Source organism: Macaca fascicularis, chromosome 7 (assembly GCF_037993035.2).
Source record: "Macaca fascicularis isolate 582-1 chromosome 7, T2T-MFA8v1.1".
NCBI lineage: Eukaryota > Metazoa > Chordata > Mammalia > Primates > Cercopithecidae > Macaca > Macaca fascicularis.
This window is the reverse complement of record NC_088381.1, coordinates 8661025-8681977: the sequence shown is the minus strand read 5'-3', so window position 1 is coordinate 8681977 and position 20953 is coordinate 8661025. Positions and strand designations below refer to the sequence as shown.

The window sequence follows — 20953 nt, the reverse complement described above, 5'->3', positions numbered from 1 at the left end:
GTTACGCTGCAGGAAGTTGGGGTGGGAGCCATCAAAACTGTGATGGCGGAGGGATTTTTCTAAGGTAAAACTGGACTTTTCTGTGCCACTTGGCCTAGTGGTTGGGAGGTAGTCTTCATCCTAGTCGAGAACTGGGGAAGGGCAGGCAAGCTGACAAGAAAGTAGGGAAGAAGGGGAAAGGCAGCGACAGGTACATCAGATGGACTCTTCAGGGTTCTCTCTCTCGGGGGTGGGCGGCCTTTTTCTTAAAGGGTCGGATTGTATTTGAAGCAGGCGGACGTGGCTGTGTTCCAACACCAGCGTCTTCACAGAAGCAGGCCTTGGGCTGCGCTCTGTGTGGGGGCTGTAGTTCGTTGGGTCCTGGTACTACACACATTGTTTGTGTGTTTGCTTCTTTACCAAGTGGGTTTGGAAGTGGGACTTTTAAGTGAGACTTGCCAGTTCTTTCCTCCATGAGTTTTATTTTAACGCATGTTAGTGTCTTGATGACTGAGAGTTTTGTGTGCCCATACGGTATGTATTATGTTCTGAGCTTCTGAGATAAGTGACAAAGTAATAAGTTTCCTCTGTGTCGTTGAATGGTGTTTGAATTTCATGTGCCTTCTTGTTTATATTCCCCTCCATTAGTATAGGAAAGCTACGATGGTCATTAGATATAGAAATCGTTTACTTTCAGAGTATTTAAATTATTGTTGATAAACACCTTTTGTTGTTGCTGATGTTAACTTACGGTAGGATCCTAGGATAGAATTGTTCCCCTTACTGCAGTGTGGTTTTTCAGCTGAGTTCTTTTATATGTTGACATTTCTGAGAAACACCCTTTGTGTTGGCCATGTTAGATTTACCAGGAAGGAAAAATAGAATATTTTGTGTTCCTGGTAAACACAATAAGTGTTTAAATAGAAACAATGTTTTAAATACTGATATCACCTAACTCTGAGAAAAAAATAGATTTCCTCTTAGGAAGCCTTCCTTAGTGAAGAGTGTGCTGTGTATTGTTATATCTGGGATGGGAGAATATGATCTAATAGTTAATTAAAAGCACCTTGTTTCTCTCTGAATGAAAATCTGAATAAGGAGGAGAAAAAAGAACAGATCGTTTTCATATCCCAGCATTACGATCTTTGTAGGCTGTGGGTCCTAACAAATTGTAGCTAACAAAATACAGGAGTTCTAATAACACACCCAAAGCAAATGAATTGTGCTTAATATTAAAGCAACAGATTATCCCCAAGAAGTTAATATTAAAAGCTTTCTGGCCTGAATGGCCGAGTGGAAATACCTGTCTTTCTTGCAGCAGAAGTCCTAGGCTTGAAGCTGCATCTGCATCCCTCTTTCCTTGTAGGGAAGAAGGTGATTGATGCGGCTGCCGGCTCCACCCACTGCCTGGCTCTGACTGAGGACAGCGAGGTCCACAGCTCAGGGAGCAACGACCAGTGCCAGCACTTTGACACCTTGCGTGTGACCAAGCCAGAACCTGCAGCATTGCCGGGACTGGACACCAAACACACAGTGGGAATTGCCTGTGGGCCTGCCCAGGTACGGAATATAGAGCTTGATTTGGTGTTTTGGAGGATTTTGGTTTCCAGTTGTTCATTACCAGTATATAGAAAATACCACTGAGTTTTGTTTGCTGTTCTTACGTCCCACAGTTGTGCTAAACTCATTTATTATGAGCTTCATTGTCGTTTCCTTGGGTTTTCTTCATGGACAATTATACTGTCTGTATAGAGGGGCAGTTCCATTTCTTCCTTTCCAATCTGCCTGCCTTTTATGTCTTTTCCCGGCCTGGTTGCCCTGGCCAGGACTTGCTGTGTGAAGCTGAGTAGGAGAGGTGACAGTGGGCGCCCCGCCTAGTTCCGGACTGTAGGGGAGGGCAGTTCAGTCTTTCACCGTCAGCTGTGATGTTGGCTGCGGGTGTTTATGTAGATGCCTTATTACCAGATTAAGGCAGTTTCTTTAATTCCCCCTTTAGAAGCTTTTAAAAAATCCTGAATGGATGTTAAAATTTGTTAAATGCTTTTAATCATCTCAAATGAAATAGTCCTGCAGTTTTCCTTCTTTAGTGTGTTAGTATGGTATATTACATTGATGATTTTTACTTTTTTTTTCTTCAACTTTTTTTTTCTTTTTTAGACATAAGGTTTCACTATGTTGCCCAGGCTGGTCTTGAACTCCTGAGCTCAAGTGATCTACCTGCCTTGGCCTCCCAAAGTGCTGGGATTACAGGTGTGAGACACCGCACCAGCCTGATTTTTAAATACTGACCAAGCCTTGTATTACTGGGATAGGCATCACTTGGCCACAATTTACCACCCTATTTCTTTTCTTTCTTTCTTTTTTTTTTTTTTGAGACAGAGTCTCACTCTGTCACCCAGGCTGGAGTGCATTGGTGCAATCTCAGCTCTCTGCAACCTCTGCCTCCTGGGTTCAAGCAATTCTCCTGCCTCAGCCTCCTGAGTAGCTCGGATTACAGGTGTGCAACACCACGCCTGGCTAATTTTTGTTTTTTTTTTTTTTTGGTAGAGATGGGGTTTCATCGTGTTGGCCAGCCTGGTCTCCAGCTCCTGACCTCAAGTGACCCACCCTCCTTGGCATCCCAAAGTGTTGGGATTAGAGGCGTGAGCCACCGCGCCCGGTCCTGTTCTGTTTCTATCTTGCTAACTTTGACTTGCTAATACGTTGTTGAGGATTTTTCTGTTGATGCTCATCAGGGATGTTGGTTTGTGGTTGTCTTTCTTTGTATTATACTGTCTTGTCTGACTTTCTGTCAGGGGAAACCTGACCTTATACAAAATATTGGCGTGTATTCTCTCTGTTTCCATTTTCTATAAAGGATTGTGTAGAATTAGTGTTATTTCTTTTTTTTTTTGTTTTTGAGATGGAGTCTTGCTCTGTCACCCAGGCTGGAGTGCAGTGGCCGGATCTCAGCTCACTGCAAGCTCCGCCTCCCGGGTTTACGCCATTCTCCTGTCTCAGCCTCCCGAGTAGCTGGGACTACAGGCGCCCGCCACCTCGCCCGGCTATTTTTTTGTATTTTTTAGTAGAGACAGGGTTTCACTGTGTTAGCCGGGATCGTCTCTCGATCTCCTGACCTCGTGATCCGCCCGTCTCGGCCTCCCAAAGTGCTGGGATTACAGGCTTGAGCCACCACGCCCGGCCTGTGTTATTTCTTCTTTACATGTTTTTGAATCCATCTGAGCCTGGAGATTTCTTTCTATAAGATTTTATGCCAGGCGCGATGGCTCATGCCGGTCATCCCAGCACGTTGGGGGGCCGAGGCGGGTGGATCATCTGAGGTCAGGAGTTTGAGACCAGCCTGGCTAACATGTTGAAACCCCATTTCTACTAAAAATAGAAAAAATGAGTCGAGCTTGGTGGTGTGCGCTGTAATCCCAGCTACTCAGGAGGCCAAGGCAGGAGAATCGCTTGAACCCGGGAGGCGGAGATTGCAGTGAGCCGGGATCGCACCATTGCACTCCAGCTTGGGCAACAAGAGCGAAACTCCGGCTCAAGGGAAGAAAAAAAAGATTTTTCAAATTCCATTTCTTTAACAGATACCGAATTATTCAGATTACCTGTTTGTTTCTAGGAGGATTTTCCTGGTTTGTGGCACTCAGACATTGCTTTACTTATCTACATTGTCTGATTTGTACGTGTCTAGTTTTCCGTGGTGACGTCTGTGAGGCCTGCAGTGATGTCCCTTCATTCATTCCTGATACTGATAAGTTGTATCTTTTCTGTTTTTTTCTTTGTCAGCTTTGCTAGAGTTTTTCAATTTTGTTGATCTTTTCAAACAACAATCTTTTAGTTTCATTAATTGATCCCTTGTTTTTTTTGCTTTCAATCTCATTGATTTCTGCTTTTATCTTGTCATTTTTCCCTTTGGCTTGTTTTGCGTTCACTTTGCTCTTTTTCTAGTTTCTTAAGGTGGAAGCATAGATTGCTGATTTACATCTATCTTTTTTGTAATATGTAATCATTTGAGGCTATAAATTTTCCTCTAAGCAGTGCTTTAATTAAACCCACAAATTTTGGTGTGTTTTCATTTATGTTCAAAATATTTGGTAATTTCTCTTGAGAATTGTTCTTTGACCCATGGATGATGATGATGATGATGATGATGATGATTATTATTATTATTATTATTTCAAGATGGAGTTTTGCTGTTGTTGCCCAGGCTGGAGTGCAATGACATGATCTCGGCTCACTGCAACCTCTGTCTCCCGGGTTCAAGTGATTCTCCTGCCTCAGCCTCCTGGTTAGCTGGGACTACAGGTGCCCGCCACCATGCTCAGCTAATTTTTTTGTATTTTCACTAGAGATGGGGTTTCTCCATGTTGGCCAGGCTGATCTTGAACTCCTGGCTTCAGGTGATCCCCCCGCCTTGGCCTCCCACAGTGTTGGGATTACAGGCGTGAGCCACTGCACCCAACCTGACCCATGGATTATTAAGTATGTTTTTAAATTTTGAAATGTTTGCAGATTGTTCTGTTAATGATTTCTTAGGGAAAACAAACTGTATATGATTTCATTTCTTTTAAATGTGTTAAGATATATGTCTCAGGATATGTTCTCTCTTAGCGAACATTCTGTATGTGCTTAAAAAGTGTATGTATGGTTCAGGCGCGGTGGCTCAAGCCTGTAATCCCAGCACTTTGGGAGGCCAAGGTAGGCACATCACGAGGTCAGGAGATCGAGACCATCCTGGCTAACACGGTGAAACCCCGTCTCTACTAAAAATACAAAAAAATTAGCCGGGCGTGGTGGTGGCCGCCTGTATTCCCGGCTACTCGGGAGGCTGAGGCAGGAGAATGGCGTGAACCCGGGAGGCGGAGCTTGGAGTGAGCCGAGATCTTGCCACTGCACTCCAGCCTGGGCAACAGAGCGAGACTCTATCTCAAAAAAAAAAAAAAAAAAAAAGTATACGTATTTTGCTGTTGTTGGATGAAGTGTTCTATAAATTAGATCCAATTTATCGATGGTGTTCTACAGTTCTCTTAGATTTTTGCCGATGACTTGTTCTCTCACTATGAAAGGTAGTGTGTGTGTTCTATGCATCTAACAATTCATTGTCTAGTTAGAGTTGCTATTGTACCACTTCAAGTGGATGGAGATCCTCATTGCCATCCATGAATGTGCATTTATCATTTTGAGAGTGAAAAGATTATTAAAATTGCTTTTACTTTTTTAGGTATGGCCAGATGAGATGGGGCTAGTGAAATGGGCGGGAAAATTGGAAGCTGACAGTGTGTGAGCTAGACACCCATGAATGCCTTTGGACTGGGCGGTGAGAGGGATGATAGGTGATAATGTAAGGCGGCTCCATCACACATGCTGGGGACTCCTGTTGAACAGAGCAGCAGCTGCATTTGGAGATTCATTTTCGATTGTCGCATTTCCTCTTAGAGCTTTGCTTGGTCATCGTGTTCTGAGTGGTCCATTGGACTCCGTGTCCCTTTTGTGGTGGACATTTGCTCAGTGACTTTTGAGCAGCTGGATCTCCTGCTGCGGCAGGTGAGGGAGGGGATGGACGGCTCCGCGGACTGGCCCCCACCCCAGGAGAAAGAGTGCGTGGCCGTGGCAACGCTGAAGCTTCTACAACTTCAGGTGCTCACAATTTCCCTTCTTCTTGCTCCTTTAAGTGTCTTAGGGATTTGTAAGAAGGTTTAGGTATTTTGAAAGGCATGGGTTTTATCCTATTCGGTGAAGTATTTTAAAGTAAGATTGTAATGCGCTTATAATGGATGCGAGGCTGAAACAACTTGATCTGATTATTTTATGTTTGTGCTGGAAGTCAGCCTCGGCACGCAGGAAGAGTGTGCATGGATTGTGTTATTTTTGCTATGATGAGTGTGTCAGCATTCTTCCTGTTTTACTGTTGTTGTGTGTGGAGAAGTGACTGGGTGAGATCACAGGTGATGGAGGGAGGCGGTGCTCAGCTGAGAGACCAGTGTTGGCCCCTCTCTCCTCTGTGCTGTGAAAACCCTGCTCCAGGAGTGTCCAGTCTTGGTTTCCCTGGGCCACGCTGGAAGAATTGTCTTGGGCTACACATAAAATACACTAACAATAGCTGATGAGCTTAAAAAAAAATCGCAAAGCATATCTCATAATGTTTTAAGAAAGTTTACTTTGGACCGCATTCAAAGCCGTCCCGGGCCATGTGCTGCCCTCAGGTTGTGGGTTGGACAAAGCTGATCTACTCAGTAAGCTCGGCTCCCTACAGCAATACCTTCCTTTCCTCACCATGAAGGTTATGGCTGCGGTCAAAATAAAAGCTACAAAAGTCTTCCTTCCTGGTAAAACTAAAGCTGAAGTCTTTGATCATCATATTTTCTTTGTCTTTGTCATAAAACCATATAACTTAATGATAAGAACCACGTTTTCTCGACATAGTAACTTCCCTTTTATTACACAATGATTTCTGTGTAACAACCCATCATGTCCCTGTTCCAGCCCCTCCACTTTTTGCCCTGCTTCGAGAATCTACAGAACTGAGTGTAGTGTTTGGTTGCAGTGATGAACTGAGCAGAGGTTTGGAGCGTGCTTCTCCTCCTGCAGTCCTCTGTAGCACTCATGTGTCGCCATACCTGTGGCGTCCTAGCGTTTGCATGGGTGCGCCCCTGGTGTTTGCTGCTCCTCCTGGTTTGCAGTGATGCTTCTGTTCTGGTCAGTGCTGTGGAGCGTGGCCTTGTGTATGTCTCAGGCTGTCGAGGTGTCCCAGCGTCTGGTTTTGCATTTGCCTCTCCGGGGTTCTGAGGGTTCTGTGGGTTTCACAGACCGTAGGTGAGTTTCAACGCTCATTTCCTGACCTGTGATATCTATACCTAGGTGAGCGATATGTTTTTGATTTCACTTCTACTCACAGGGCAAGGCCGGGTCTCTGATTTCTCGTGGGGTCTCTTGCTACCCAAAGCCCGGGACGGCAGTGTGTTGCGCCCTGGCTGTGGGTGGCTGGCAGGCAGGTGATCCTGAGCGGCTCCCAGCCTTCTGCAGGAAGCTGGGGTTCAGTGGGTCCTTGTGTGCATTCCCGTGTGGGAGGTTGTTCTGAAGCCTGGCGGCTTGTCTCTGCTTTCAGAGCCCGGAACCTCTTGACTCCTGCTGTGTGTGCCCGTGTGAGTTCGGTTTTGCACTTGAGGAGTTTCCTTGTGTACTCTCAGCTCCGCAATCTAATTTTTAGCAGCTTTTTTTTTTTTTTTTTTTTTTTTTTGAGACAGGGTCTCACTTTGTCACTCAGGCTGGAATGCAGTGGTGTAATGTTGGCCTCCCAGGTTCAAGTGATTCTCCTGCCTCAGCCTCCCAAGTAGCTGGGACTACAGGTGTGTACCGTCATGCCCGGCTGATTTTTTATAGACATGGGGTTTCACCATGTTGTCCAGGCTGGTCTTGAACTCCATCTCAAGTGATCTTCCCACCTCAGCCTCCCAAAGTCCTGGGGTTACAGGCATAAGCCACCGCCTGTGGCCGCTTTTTTGGTTACATCGTAGCCTTTCTTTCTGTGCTTGGTGCAGATTGTCGGGGCGGGCGGGGCAGGGGTTGCTGTTGCTGGTTGTTTAGCTCCTCCGCTCATCTTGAGCTTTTCCATATACGTGTTCATGGTGGGGTTAAAAAAATTCCTCTACAAAATACTTCAACTACTGTGGGTAAGAGGCTTTCTAGTCCAAGTTTTAAAAATACATAAACTGAGAAGTTACTTTATCTATTTAAATAATACTTCAAAGTGAGTTTTATTCCGTGTTTAATAAGACTTTGAAATTCACTCATTTTGAGGGGTTCTAAGTGAAAATCGTTTTTCTGCTGTCAGTTGCATGCTGCCATTAGTCACCAGGTTGACCCAGAATTGTGTGGTTTAGGTCTGGGCAGCGTCCTCCTGAACAGCCTGAAGCAGACGGCGGTGACCCTGGCCTGCAGCGCGGGCGTGCTGAGCACCGTGCAGTCGGCCGCCCAGGCCGTGCCGCAGAGCGGCTGGTCCGTGCTGCTGCCCAGCGCCGAGGAGCGGGCCCGGGCACTCTCTGCTCCCCTGCCCCGCGCAGGTGGGCTTGGGGAAGGAACAGGAGAGGGCATGGGTCACGGTGCTGGGAGGGGATGGCGTTTCACTCAAATTGGCACACACTTTCTATTTCAGTTTCAGGCAATGACGTGAACATAAGTCGAGGTTGTCAATTCATGAGTGATCTTCTGGTGGGCAGCTTGGTGGCTGCTGGAAGGTTGGAGTCAGCCTTACACGCAGCCATTACTGCAGAGATCCAGGTATGGCCTTGGAGGCTCACATGACCTGGTGGTGCTCTGAGATCGGAAATACCACACTCACACGAGAAGAATAACTGAAAACAGTAAAACTAAACTTGTCTCATATCCAAGTATTTTTTTAAACTCTTTTACGTGCTAACTTAAACAATTATTGAGATATGATTTAATTGTGCAATCCTGGGTGTTGTCTGTTTCAGTGAAGTTAACAGGTAACTTGTTCATCACGTAGACTGTTCCCGTCACCCGGGAAGATCCCTGTGCCCCTTGGCACTCACAGCCGGGACGCTCCCCTGCCCTCAGATGAGATTCATTTTCCTGCTCTGAGTGTTGCAGCAATGTAGCTGCAGAGGCTGCACTCTTTCCTGCGTTGCCTTGGAGAAGGATTTTCGGATTCACTCACACTGTTGTGTGTCTTGTGACTTGGTTTTTATTATTGGGAAGTTTTCCATTTTATAGGTGCAGTGCTGGTTGTTAGTTCATTCTCCTATTGAAGGACATTTAATTGTTTTTTGTTTGTTTGTTTGTTTGTTTGTTTGTTTTGAGAGAGGGTCTTGCTCTGTCACCCAGGCTGGATGGAGTGACCTGATCTTGGTTCACTGCAGTCTGGTCCTCCTCGGCTCAAATGATCCTCCCACCTCGGCCTCCTGTGTTGCAGGGACCACAGTCAGGTCACGATGCCCGGCTAGTTTTTTTGATTTTTTTGTAGAGACAAGGTTTCACTATGTCGCACAGGCTGGTCTCGAACTCCTGGGCTCAAGTGATCCCCCAACCTTGGCCTCCCAAAGTGTTGGGATTACAAGCGTGAGCCACCACGCCCAGGCTTTCTGGTTTTTGGCCGTGTAGAGCTGCCACGATTGTGCTGTGTGCAAGTACTTCAGTGAACATATGTTCTCCCTTAGGGTAAACACTTGGAGTGGAATTTGTTAGGTCCTGGGGTAAGTAGCTGTTCATGGTTTCCCAGAGTGGCTTTGCCGTTTACACTTGAACCAGTGTGTGTGAGAATTCTAGCTTCTTGTCCTCACAAAGCAGCTGGATGCTGCCTGTGTGGGGCGGATCCCATGGGTGTTTGTGAGAGCCAGGAGCAGAGTTAAGGATTTTAGGGACTTCACAGAAGGAGGCTGGAGAGCATCAGCAGAGGCCGCCTGGACCTTGGATCTGTAAAAAGAAGACACTGAAACTGCACAACTGAGTTGGGGTTTCCAACAGGGCAGGTGTGGGCCTTACACGGGTAGGTGTGTGCGGTGGCACACACAGGCTGGGATAGCTTGGCCCTGGGGTCAGGGCTCAGCCAGCCTGTGTGCCTTCACACCTGCTAATGAGATCCCTTGTAAACAGTGTCCGTTTATGAATTCCAGGATATTGAAGCCAAAAAAGAAGCACAGAAGGGAAAAGAAGTTGATGAACAGGAAGCGAATGCCTCAACATTTCATACAAGCAGGACGCCATTGGATTAAGACCTTGTTAATACGGGAATCTGTGAGTCTTCTGGCAAACGGTGTTTACCTCTGGTTCAGCTCATACAACAGCTTCTTAGGTAAATCGTATTAGCTGTATTGTATTGTATTGTATTGTATTGTATTGTATTGTATTGTATTGTATTTATTTACTGTTTTTTTTTTTTTTTTTTTTTTTTTAAGGCGGAGTTTCGCCCTTGTTGCCCAGGTTGGAGTGCAGTGGTGCAATCTTGACTCACCGCAACCTCCGCCTCCCGGGTTCTAGCGATTCTCCTGCCTCAGCCTCCTGAACAGCTAGGATTACAGGCGTGTGCCACTGCACCCGGCTAATTTTGTAGTTTTAGTGGAGACAGAGTTTCTTCATGTTGGTCAGGCTGGTCTTGAAATCCCGACCTCAAGTGATCTGCACGCCTTGGGCTCCCAAAGTGTTGGGATTACAGGCATGAGCCACCACGCCTGGCCTATTTATTTACTTATTAAAGTTTTTTTTTTTTTTTTTTTTTTTTTTTGAGACGGAGTCTCGCTCTGTTGTCCAGATTGGATTGCAGTGTCACGATCTTGGCTCACTGCAACCTCTGCCTCCTGGGTTCAAGCTATTCTCCTGCCTCAGCCTCCCGAGTAGCTGGGACTACAGGCATCTGCAACCACACCTGGCTGATTTTTGTATTTTTAGTAGAGACACGTTTTCAGCATATTGGTTCAGGCTCGCCTCCAACTCCTGACCTCAGGTGATCCACCTGCGTTGGCCTCTCAAAATGTTGTGATTACAGGCATTAGCCACTGTGCCTGGCCTGTATTGTGTTTTAATAGGTGATTATTGGTTTTCATATTAAGATAGTGAAATCCAGCACAAGGATCTCAAAAATCTGGTGATGGAAGGAATATTCTGAAAATTACGTAGTACAGATGTTAGGATAAAGAGCAGACCCTTTTCAACATAGGTGAGAGGAGAATTTGGAGGGTATGATGATATTCAAAAGTTTTTCACAGAAGAGAAATTGAGGTGTGCAGTAAACATGTAAAAAGATTCTTAGTAATAAGCACGTGGATACAAATAAAAATCATCATGGAAGGTTATTTCTAAAACTGGTTTTATCATTGCCTCACTTTATATACTATAGAGTTATACATACTACTTTGTAAGGTAATTTTTCTCTTCGAAACTAAAGTCCATGTGAAATACTGGTGAGCATTGTTCTGGAAGGCCGGACTAGGAGGAGGTGTGAAGAAGTCGGACTCAGCCTGCGGACAGAGGCTAACCTTGGCAGAAACCAAAACGGTCAGGCAGTGTTGTCTGAACATGATCGTTCAAGAAGAGCGGAAGAGCAAGGTGATTTGTGAAAGAGATTTATTAGACAATGAAACACATTTATACCTCTATTTCATAAAAGTCTGCAGTTTGTAAACTCGTGCTCCTGATTTTAGTTTCTACACATAGAGAAAGCAGAGCCTTGGCAGGTTGGATCAGGCAGCTGAGCACAGAGCAGGGAGCCCTTGGCAGTGGCCCCAGCTCTCAGCTGGCCTGTTCATGGGGCCATGGTAGGTCTGCAGCGTGGGGTGGGCCTACAGAGTGGGGTGGGCCTGCCGTCCACAGCCAGAAAAATGAACTTAGTGGACACAAGTGCTGGGATTACAAGCATGAGCCACTGCACCCGGCCATTATTACACTTAATTTGATGTGGTTTTTTGTTTGGTTTGTTTTGCTTTTTTCCCCTGAGATGGAGCCTCACTCTGTTGCCCGGACTGGAGTACAGTGGCGGGATCTCAGCTCACTACAGGCTCTGCCTCCTGGGTTCAAATGATTCTCCTGCCTCAACCTCCTGAGTGGCTGGGACTAAAGATGCGTGCCACCATACCTGGCTAATTTTTGTACTTTTAGTAGAGATAGGGTTTCACCATGTTGGCTGGGGTAGTCTTGAACTCCGAACCTCAGTTAATCTGCCCGCCTCGGCTTCCCAAAGTGTTGGGATTACAGGTGTGAGCCACCGCACCTTGCCATGTTTATTAAGACAGCTAAGAACATGTTGAATTGCACCTGTGGCTCCACTGGTGTCCTGGGCAGGTAGCTTTGTGCTGTCCACACAGGTTGTCTCCTGTGTCTTCATCTTCGCTGCGTGTGACTTTTTGGTTCTTTTGGCACGTGGGGTCCCGTATGGGACACTGGTTCTACAGTTGATTTATAATAAGGATGTACCTACTAAAAAAATAGAATAGAAACAAACATAGTTATCACCTCAGCAAAATTTTGGAAAGTAGAAAAAGAAAAATGCATTCACAGCTTTTTAGTAGCCGATAGTCCAGACCGTCTTCATAAGCGTGGATAATATGTCCGTCTCCCACACCGATAGACAATGTTTTCTCACCTTAAGTGTTTGTGATCGAAGGATTCTTGATGTGTTGACTTGGCGGATGCGGTTCTTGAACAGTAGTTTATCTAAAGATTGTAAGAGACTTTTGGATACATTTCATGTCCTTTTTTCCCTTGGAAGACCTGGGTTGAAGAAATTGCTGCTTGCCAAAAATAAGCTGTGAAACAGATTTCAGAGTAACTCTTTAGTTACATGCCGGCCAGGAGCCACAGAACACCATTTCCATTTGAAAATAGAGCGCCGTGAAGTTTTTGTAAGTAGTGAACCCCATCAGAATTACACGTTTTGATTATGGCTCTAAATTTTATACGAACGAAATAAATTAAAAATGTCACTGTATTGTATTACCGTCTCTTCCTCCTTCAGGTGTAGCTTCCACGCTAGATTCTAGCCCTGTTTCTTGTGTTACAGTGGGGTTATCCAGGCAGGTTATCAGGTAGTGAGGCTGAAAGGTGATGTCGAATGGTGTGGTGAGCCCAGTGAGGGCACATCCTTGTGTGTGTGATGAGGGCCTGTGGGTTGCTGTGGGATTCCCAAACCCTGGCTCCTCTGTCTCCTGCTTCTGTCCTTACTCACACTGTTGGTAGTTTTCTGGTGTAAGCCACAGGGCAAGTGAGATTGACAAGCCTGCTGTCACATTAGGAACCTGAGTTAAAGGGGAGCTGAAAGCATGTCTTCCTTTGCCTTTGATGTTGTGCAGAGAGCCACTTGTGCGCCTGGCTCAACGGGGCGGGTCTGGAACCAGGCCCCGGTTTGGCTCTCCTCCCCTCCATGTTGCCCTGTCCTGTCTGATTTGCTTTCACACTGACATGAGTTACTTTCCTCGGCCTCCCAAAGTGCTGGGATTACAGGCATGAGCTGCCATGCCCGGCCAACAGCCTTTGAAGTACTGGGGTCCACCCAAGCTCCCAGCTGGTCCCTCTTTATCCCAAAGGACCTGCCACCATCTTTGGTTTCCAAAGCCCAGCAGGGTCCAGGCTCTTCAGTCTCTAACTACTTTGCATTTCTTTTCTGCTTTTCATTCATGGAGATAATTATTAACTTATTTTTCAGCCTGGGCATGTCTTTTTTATTTACTTTATTTTTTATGTTTATTTTTTGAGATGGAGTCTCACTCTGTCACCCAGGCTGGAATGTGGTGGCGGGATCTCGGTTCACTGCAACCTCCAGCTGCCGGGTACGAGTGATTCTCCTGCCTCAGCCTCCTGAGTAGCTGGGACTACAGGTGTGCACCACTATGCCCAGCTAATTTTTACATTTTTAGTAGAGACGGGATGTTGCAATATTGGCCAGGCTGTTCTCCTGGCCTCAAGTGATCCTCTTACCTCGGCCTACCAAAGTGCTGGGGTTACAGGTGTGAGCCACCATGCCCGGCCTTTATTTACTTTCTATATCTCACCTATTACTCCTGCAGGTTGCAGAAGAGAGGATGCCCTCAACCCTAACTTCTCCAAACCATTCCAAAGGGGATGTCTGCTCCACGTCAACAGTGTTGTTGTTTTTAAAGACCATCTGTCTGTCTAGATGCCAGATTATAGCAAAAGGATGTCGAGGGAGCGATATGAATGCAAGCCTGAGAGTCCTGGAGAGAAGGTGGCAGAGCTGCCTTCCGAGGTGGTCACTCCCTCAGACCCTGCCCTTCCTGCCTTGTTCCTCCAGTTGTCAGATTGGCTGTTGGGGCCCTCACGGGGGAGGACGTGAGGCTGGACTGGGAGGGAGATGGAGAAGCTGCCAGAGGTTCTTTTGGATCTAGAATTGAGGCAGCAGTTCCAGCCAGGTCTGGAGGTGGGAGCTGCCCCCCAGCCCCCAAGGGAATGGTACAGATTCCAAAACGTGGCGAGAACTCCCTGGTCGGGAAAAGGAGGTGTTTGCTCCCTTGAATCACCTGAGCCCAGGCTGGAAAGCCCAAGGGGGAGGATGAGGCCAGCTCACTCCAGCTCCATCCCCTCCCTTTAACCCTGAGCTGGTCAGCCTCCCAGACTCCAGTCCCTTTTCCTAAGTGCCCTCCCTGCAGAGTCTGCACAGAGCCGCGCTCCCTCGCGCCAGCTCACCCCGTACTGTCTCGTCTTTCAGCAACCCCATGGGTTTGAACTTGAGATGATTCATTTTCCTAAAAGCCTCTTCGCGCTTAGGGAAGGCATGGGTGGCTCTGCGAGTTTTGAAGTGAGGGCTGCCTCTTCTCGGAGCTGCTGCGAGGGCCGGGGCCACCCTCCCAGGCGGTGTCTGTGGGCTGGGCAGCAGCTTTGCAGGCAGCCTGGGTCATCCCCACTGGTCTGGGAGGCTCAGGGACACCAGCTCCTACTCCTGATAGGGCCAAGGCACCTTCCTCACCTAAGAGCTGACTGTCTTGAAGAGTGGGCACAGAGGAGCCAGCAACCTGGGCGGTGTAGGCACCCGGGAGAACATCTGCAGCTCAGTCTCAGAGAAAAGTCTCCTCCAACACAGCTATTGTAGAGATGGGGAAACGGGGCCGAGAGGGAAGGGGGCGTGCCCAAATCACCAGGCCTGGAATGTTTTGAGCTTTGGGGGTGGATCTCCCAGGAAACGTGTTTTATGGCACCGCCGCCTCTGGTCACCCACCCTGAGGTGTGGCGGGCCTGGACAGCCAGCTTGACTGAGGGTCAGGCTACTGAAGCCAAACCTACTACTCAGGAAGGAGAATCAGACCTTCTCCAGACACAGTTCAAATCTGAGGACTCCCTTCTTTGGGCCTCAGTTTCCCCACCTGAATTCCAAGAACCCTTCTAGCTCCTACGTTCTGCGCCAAGCATTTCCTCTGAGCCCCAGTCAGCCTAGAGGACCAGGGCTACATCTTCCTTGGACAGAGACCCACCATAGGGGCAGCAGGAGGTAGGGGTGGGGGTGGGCAAGGCTCCTGAAGGGAGGTGGAGCTGTCATCAGAGATGGTGTCCGCAGGCAGTGGGTGTGTCGTGGCTCTGCTACTACTTGCTGGGTGACCCTGTGCCATTTCTTTCCCCACTCTGGACCTCAGTTTCCCTATCTGTTCTACGGAGATGAGATGCCTGCCTACGTATTTGGGGACTTGGATGTGTGTGGGGGGCAGTTGCAGTGTTTCTTAGGTGTGGTCCTGGGGCAGCCTGCACCACCCCATAGAGATTTCTGGGCCCCACCCTAGGCTCACAGGACCGGAATCTCCGAGAATGAAGCCTGGGAACTTGCATTTACACAGGCATCCGGGTGATTCTGACATGATTGAAAACGCACTAATAATATGTGGCAAGTTCTTTATAAAAGGTAAATTCATAGCTGCCTATTACTAAACATAAATCTCACCTTCCCTTCCTCAGTGAAGGACACACACCCCAGTAGAAAGTCACTGTGCCTTTCCAGATGTAGAATCTCACCTCTCCAATAAGATTCTGTTAACTGTTGCTTTCTGTAGTTTGTATTCCAAAACAAGGGGAATAGCTTTCCATTTTTTCAATATAAATGTTGAAGTCGGATATGCTTTTTCAAACTAGACACACACTCACACAGTTTAGAATTTCAGCTACGGCTTCCTCTCAAATTATCAGCCCATTTCTGCCATGGAGCAGTTTTTCCAGACAAGACCCTGGACAGAGGCTGGTGGGGCCCCCTCCTCATCACAATCACTAGATCATGACTGACCCCTAGAGGCGGCTTCTCTGCTTAACTGTCAGCCCGTGGGCTGGGATGTGACCCCCAAAGCTGCAGCAGAAGCTTCCGCCCATCCTGGACCCCCCTGTCATCTGTGGGGAAAGGCCTGTCCTTGTCTTCTGAGCCCAGCCAGCCTCACAGGCATTCCGCAGATTGGAAAGTGGAAGCATGTGCTGTGCTTGGCTGGGCTCTCCTGCGCCCCTTTTTGGGGTGAGGCAGAGTGCATTGCAGCCGCAGCATCCCTGCTGTTTATTCCCACCCCTCATCCCCACCCCCATACCCACTCACAAGTACAAACACAGGCACAGTCACGGACACACACCGCCCTGGACAGCACCATTTCCAGCCTCAGCAGGGCAGTCTCCTTACAGGGAAGTTCATGAGGCACTAAAAAAGGCTCAGGGTACAGGGAGAATCTCTGTTGAGAAGAGGCTCCTAGACCCGGTTCTGCCTCTGACTTGCTTGGGTCCTTGAGAAAGTTGCTTTCCCTCTCTGGTCTCAGTTTTCTCAGCTGAGAAATGGGGGAGGGGGCGGGCCAAATGGTCTAAGGTTCTGCGAACCTCCAAGTCAGAGCCCATAGCTGGTGGTCAAGATGAGGGAGAGGACCTCAGGGTCAGCCGAATGCCAGAGAGGCAGGACAGGCCCAAAGGTGAGCAAGCTGAGCACATCAGGTGGGCTAAGAGCTGGTGCATGAGCCCCACAGCCTGCAGAGCAGCCCTGGGCTCAGGAGCCCGCTCGCACCAGCCCGGTGGGACTTCAGAGATGTGGGTCCAGCCTCTCCTACTGTTGCAGGGCTGGGGCCTGGGAGCTGCAGATTCTGACCCCACAACTGCCTTAGACATGCCAAATGGGCTGGGGCAAGACACACCCCTCTCTATGAAATGAGCAGTCAGTCCAAATAGATGCACTAAAGAAGGGCTGTGGGACGGACCCAGCTGTAGCCTGGGCTACAGACAGGCTTCCAGGGTACTCAAGCAGCTGGCCTCTGGGGTAGCAGCCCCGGGTGTGAGAGGCAGGACTCAGAATCTAGGCCAAGGAATCCCCTCTGGAGAGCCCGGGCACTCTGCAGGAGGGGCAGCAGGCAGCAGGTGCACCAGGAGCACGTTTCACAAGGTGCCCAATATTGCATCTGTTCAGATAGGCAGCGAGTTGGAAAGTGGATGCAGTAGGCAGGGTGGCGGCTGCTCCCCACGGCCAGGAGTCCAGCCCAGCACCACCTGAGTCCACCTCTGTCCTGCTCAATTGGGTAATCCATGTTCTGGGCCCTCTGGGCCCACCCACAGAGGGAGGGCTTTGGGGCGACCAGGTGAGCTGGCCCTTGTGGGAGGATGTAACCGACTCCTGAGCCTGGCGAGCCAGGCAGCCTGGCGCCAGCATCCCCACCCCCACCTCTCCAGCCCCCTCATTCCCTGATCCTCCCATCCGCCCCCTGCCCCAGCAGTTTCCTCTGCTCACGCTCATCTCTTTTCCTGCTCCCAGGCTCGCCTGGTCAGTGTCCTTCACTCTCCTCTGAGTCTCCCTCTTTCCAAGCCACCTCCACTCTACTTGACACATTCTCCCTTAAGACACTAGAGTACACAAGCTCAAGTCCCTGCACCTCACCTTTACTCCCAGCCATGAGAGGGAGATGACATGAAGAACCAAATGCCACTTGGCAAGAGATCTGGGGTATGCAGAGGGGCAGAGTGAGGCTGTGGAAGCTCCAGGGACTCTCTGCAGGAGGCTGCATTTCAGCTGGCTATTGAATGTGGCTCAGAGCTGACACCTCTCCTTGAAGCTCCAGACCAGGAGCCAGCTGCCAGCTGGACCCTCCATTTGGTGTCTCGGAGAAACCTTGCACTCTGTGGGTCTAACTCTGAACCCAGAAAAGCTCCGCATCTCAGTCCTGTCTCTTCTTAGGGAAAGCCTATGACCCAGTTGTGCACCACACCCACATTTGAGTCAGGGGCTCCTGCCCCGCACTGTGAGCGCTCTGGATAAGCCAGTGCCGAGGGGGAAAGAGCTCTGAATGCCAAAGCATGAGTCTCAACTCCACCTCCAGCTCTGAGAGCTGTGGGCAGGGAAGGGCGCTAGTCCACTGTGCTGTAGAAAGACCAGTCTGCCACTGTATGGCACATGGATGGCGGGGACAGAGTGCCAGTGGAGAGAACAGACGGTGGACAGGGCGGGGGAGGCAGGGACATGGCCGTAGCCGTGGAGATGGGAGGACAGACAGGACTTGGTGGCCACTTGAATGAACCAAAGGAGGAGTCTGGAAGAGACACCCAGTTTTGTATCAGATGTGTGGAGCGTGGGATGCTGTTCATTGATTGAGGGAGGAGGAGGAGGAAGAGATGTGGCATGGGAGGAGGTAACTGAGCTCTGTCATGAATGTCATTTGAGGTTCCCGGGGAGCGCCAGGCCCGCCAGCGCCTTCACTGCTTCGGCCGGCCCTTGAGGTGCCTGTGCTCCCTGGCCCTCTCGGCTCCCACTTTGTAGCTGTCAGCTGCAGTGGGGGACAGCTGCTCAAGGGTCCAGCATGTCTGTGTGTTTACCCAGGGGACTGCTGAATGGCCCATGCCGAGCAGAAGCTGATGGATGACCCTCTGAACAAAACCCGTTACAACAACCTGATCCACCCAGCCACCAGCTCCTCACAGCTCATCTCCATCGAGACGGAGCTCTCCCTGGCCCAGTGCATCAGTTGGTAGGTGCAGAGGACACCTGTGGCTCAGGCTCAGGTGAAGAGGCAGGTCATGCCCAAGCCCCAGGCAATCAGTGTCCAGAGGAATGAAATGACTAGAGTTGACTTAGACTCACCAATACATGGCGGGGAGGCTGGAGGAGGGTCTATGAGGTTTATAGGTGTCCAATATTTAATGTGGTCATGGTTTTGTTAAAGAAGAAACGAGGGTGGGAGCGGGATCACCACTGGCCAGGCAGCCAATGGGCCTGCATAGACTCTGCTCCGCTGAGTCTCCAGCACGACCATAAGCTTCTCCTCCTCATCCTCCCAGCCCCACCCTACTCTCTCCCCCAGCTTGCTCAGCAGGTGACCTTACCGGCTCCCTACTTGTTGGGGGAAATAAGAACCAGACTGGGGGAACTGACGGGTACAGAGGCCCAGGTGTAGGGGCAGGACCCAGGGCAGTGCAGCCCCTACAGAGCCACGAGGGTGAGGGTCTGGAGAGGGCATGGTTGCTGCAGGCATGGAAAGGAGGCGCAGATGGCGGCACTCCCAGGGACCACCGTCAGGGTCTCCATATGTGGATGTGTGCAGAGGTGGGGGTGCTGAGGGAGGGGGTGCAGGGAATTTCTCATCTTTTCTCCACTGCCTCTGAGTTGGAGATGTCAGAGGGAGCCATGGCCCACTGTAAACTAACACAGTGTCCCCACCCACAGGGTTAGAACGCCTCCCCTGGAAGCGGCTCTGAGGGGAGCAGTCATATGTGGGGAGTGCAGGGCGCTGTGTCCAGTCAGGGGAAGGAGGACACCAAGGGGGTTGACCCTCCTCTGGCCAGGTGGCTGCCTTCTGACACACCAGCCTCTCTCTCTAGCACAGTGGCCCCCACACACCCAGCCTGTCAAACCTACAGCCCTCAAGAAAGCTTTGGCCAAATGAATGAACAGCTGCGTCTCCCAGGAGGAAGCACAGCTGAAGGATGCGGAGGGCAGTAGAGTTGTGGATGCTCCGCCCCCTCTCTCCACAGTCGGACCAGAAAGAAGGGGGCTTTCAGCCAGGCTCTCCCAGGCTGGGGTCTGAGTGTCACTGTCCAGCTATTGGCTTCTTGCTTAACGGGTGAGCCCAGCTGCTCCTGTGCAGCTGCCACCCCAGGGAGGGTGAACCAGCCGGCGAGTGACATGTGTGATAGTTTGGGGTTACAGGAAAGATTAGGTTGTGGGCTGCTGGGCCAGGAAGGGGTGTTTTTTTTCAGGGTTTGTTTATCTACTGACTTGATGAGGGAGGGTTATAGGTACAACCAGTTTAAAGATGGAAATTTTGAGAGAGCAGGCAGGGACTTAGTGCTGAGTAAGGCAAGCAGGCTTGTCAAAGCAGCTCCTCTGGGGAGGCCAGAATCCTGTACCAATGTCCTCAGCACATTCATCAGCTGCTGGGGGAGTGCCGGACAGGGTTAAAGCACAGGAGAACTTTCTGGATGATAGGAATGTTCTATATCTTCAAAGGAGGTGGGATACATGGGTAATGCATTTGTTAAAATTGATCAAAATATATACCAGATCTGTGCATTTCACTGAAGATAAATTATACCTCAAATTAAAAACATTTTTTAAAAGACAGATGGGCCGGACGCAGTGACTCACGCCTATAATTCCAGCACTTTGGGAGGCCGAGGTGGGTAGATCACCTGAGTCAGGAGCTCGAGAGCAGCCTGGAAAACATGGTGAAATCCTGTCTCTATTAAAAATACAAAAATTAGCCAGGCATGGGGGCACATGCCTGTAATCCCAGCTACTCGGGAGGCTGAGGCAGGAGAATTGCTTGAACCCAGTAGGCGGAGGTTACAGTGAGCAGAGATCACGCCACTGTACTGGAGCCTGGGCAACAGAGCGAGACTCCATCTCAAAAGAAAACAAAAAAACACAGACAGATGAAGGTTTTCAACTTTCACTAAAGGCAGAGTAGCTTGTTATAGATTAGCCTCCCCACAAAAGCAGTTAGAGAAACTGGACAAAAATGTGCCCCCACCACCAAAAACAACTGTTTGAAGGTAATTGGAGACCTCAGCCAGGACTTGAGTGACCAGGCCTAGGAGGTGACTCTGACAGTCTGTAGTGCTTTTCCCACATTTGGTGATTGGTGAACAGTAGAGGGCTAAGAGGCTAAGAAACTGAGTCTGAAGTGGTGGTTAAGAGGCTGGAGAGCCTGGCTGGATGTTTGGCACTCACAGGGCTGAAATGACCTCATGAGAATTTGGGTCCCAGTAAGGAGATGGGACCTTGGTGGGGACCCAGGAAGGGCCACCCCTAGGAGTCCAAATGAATAAAAAATAGACCAGCCCTCACAAAAACCAAAGCCTGCTTTCAACCAGCTTAGTCCCAAACTACACGAAGGTGATCTGCGCTTACTCCAATTGTGTGCCATAAAGTCAAAGTCAATACTCTCTGGAGGCAGATAAAATTTTACTAGCAACGCCATAAGACAAGACAAGACTAAATGAGAAAGAACAAGAAAAAAACCAGTAGAAACATACAAGAAAAAAACCAATAGAAACATACATGTAAGGAAGATAAGGAAGAAAG

At 49.1% G+C, this 20953-nt stretch overlaps 1 pseudogene; it reads left to right on the top strand.

Annotated features, from left to right (window-relative positions):
- The first annotated feature begins 11240 nt into the window (after positions 1–11240).
- Positions 11241–17457, top strand: LOC141407364 (uncharacterized; annotated as a pseudogene).
- The last annotated feature ends 3496 nt before the right edge of the window (positions 17458–20953 follow it).